Here is a 2,735-nt window from a genome sequence, read left to right as displayed (position 1 = left end):
TAGCCAATCGATTAACTTCTTTGGCCAATGACATTTGACATGCCTTTAAGTATGCCAAACTACCCATAGATTTCCGGTTAAGAGCATCTGCCACAACATTGGCTTCCCCGGATGATATAGAATATTAATATCTTAATCCTTACGTAACTTAAGCCATCTTCTCTACCTTAGATTGAATTTATTCTATTTGCAAATATATTGAAGGATCTTTTGGTCTGTGAATATGTCCACCTGTACCCCATACAAATAATGATGCCTAGTCTTTAATTGTCAAAATCACAGCTGCAAGTTCTAAGTCATGTGTTGGATTGTTTTTCTCATGATTCTTGAGCTGCCTTAAAGCATAAATGATCGTCTTTCCACATTGCATCATTAGTGGAACATCTATATCACATTTCTCTTTCATATGACCTCTTAGTAATTGAGTTATACAAAAATTTCCTTGATACGGTTATATCCTTATTAGTACTTGCAACTTGCTTTTCCCAAATTTCTCAACAAAAGACACTACTAGGTCAGTTTTCTTATAGGACCATCTGTTTCAATTGAATAAAATCTACTAGCTTGCGCGCATACCCTGATAACATCAACCTGCATGGCATTGCCTCAAATGTGAAGTAACATCTTGCTCATACCTTTCTTAGCCACCCTCTTTCCTCCTTATAAGTCTTATAAGATTTTAAGAAACTACTCTACTTCCCTTGTGAACATTATCACGATCCCTCTTTACTGCTAAACACTTCCCAAAACACATATCAATACCCTTCATATATATCCACTTCAACAAAAGTCATTGACCCGAACATGGCCTTTTCTGAAACTTGAGATCCTCCTAAATTCTTCAACGACGACTTATTGTTTTCCTTATAAGTGTAGGACTTAGTCCATCTAATCCCATCCTTGATGAGTAACTCACCTTATTCCCCGTATTGTAGTCACCAATAATGTTTACTGGTATTGCAGTCTAAGAGCTATCATGTTAAACATGTTTGGTTCGTAACAACTGTTCATCCTCTCTCAATCTGTTTCGAACATTTCCCTTTTTGCTCTTAATTCATAGTTGACAGCCTTATTGTGCCACACACTTGTCTTCTTCTCATGAACTCATAGTATCATTGTGCCTGGTTTGTTGAGTTTATCACACCACCACTTCATCACCAACAGTCTTACTTTCCAATGTAATATGTAGACATGAACTCCCTCTATTTCGTTTAGTTGATATTTAGTGTCACTCAAGTCGGCTGCATTACAATTGATCCTTTATATCTTCTATTAACACTTGTGCTCTAGGCGAGTCCACCATTCTGATACGAACTATTTTGCGATAACCATGGCCATCTCAATTTATATATTTTCTTCCAATTCTTCTCGCCTAATTCCTCCTAGTTAGTGAATAGCTATGCGCTCTTCCATACGTTACGTGGTCTTTCCCCTTAGTTGGGAATTCTTCCTGCTCATTTCTCGACACTTGTTGGGATATCCGTGGGAAAGTGTGTTAATCCATGTATCACTTAACACTTCCTTGCTTGTAAGATTCTTAAGAGACTCTCCATCAAGTCCAGATGCACTCTTGGATTATTATAACATCACATTTATCTCTCCCACTCGTTCTGTCTTTCTTAAAGCCTTGGAACTTTAGCTAAATCGCAAATCCGTGATTAACTTATTTCTAAGAGCTCGCAAGCTTTTCACATTCGATCTGTAGTGCTTCCTTGGGTTCCATTGTCCCTGACTCTCTAACAAGTATAAAACCCTTTTGCAAACCTTACTCTTAGTTTCTAGTATCGTTGACATTGTCATGTATATTTCCACGTACAAAGAATTTACATTTCTTAACCTTCTACATTATTTTTGTACTAGTGGTTTATCAATTGCATATCCTTTTAGAGAATCGCGTTATCCCTTACCACTTTTCTAGACTACACATGTCTTCAACAAAATATCCAAACATCATAGCTACATGACCCTACTCTCGTTTTATTGTATTTAAGTAGCCTTACCATGGCCCTTCCTCCTCCACTTGGGGTGAATGTTTCACATTTTGACATAAGTCTTGAATTTAGAAATTTGAGGGACACATGTTTCACATCTCTAGTCCTCTTGTATATGATTGACTATTAGGGATATTAAAGTCCCCATGGTATTAGCCTCATAAGTTCTCTACTTTTATTCAGCCACACAGGCTTGGGATCCAAATCTCTCGTGTCAATATCCTTTTTGGAATGTAACATAACTTCGCACATTCTTGGGATTTTTTTATAAAATTCATAGTGCTAGGGTCTTCTCATTGTGGGTTCAATTGACTCTCCTTTCATAACTTTTTGCCTCCCGTAAGAGACCTACACATTTATCATTGTTATCCAGGACATGCCTTTCATATATCACGTGCCTATGTAGCAAATGTTACATCTTAGAATCATATACATGGTTCCCACACTATCCACATGTACTAGTTAAGCTTAGGTCTCATGTATCACGTCAATACCTCTTTGGAGGTGGATAATCACTTCTAGTATTTTTCTCATATAAAGTATATTCATGGTACTATATACTTATCTTATATGGCCATAACATTCATTCACCATGATACATGGGCCATCTTTTTAATATTCAGGACCTTACCCATTTGTAATGTCATGTGACAATATTACTTGGAATAGACGAATAAGCGTTTAAACTTACCTTCAACCTGAATGCACGAGTTAGAAGACAATCTCATAGTCAAGCTCTATCGC

The sequence above is a fragment of the Nicotiana tabacum genome, chromosome 17 (assembly GCF_000715075.1).
Source record: "Nicotiana tabacum cultivar K326 chromosome 17, ASM71507v2, whole genome shotgun sequence".
Taxonomy (NCBI): domain Eukaryota; kingdom Viridiplantae; phylum Streptophyta; class Magnoliopsida; order Solanales; family Solanaceae; genus Nicotiana; species Nicotiana tabacum.
The sequence above is the reverse complement of the archived record's forward strand: the minus strand, read 5'-3'. Positions refer to the sequence as shown.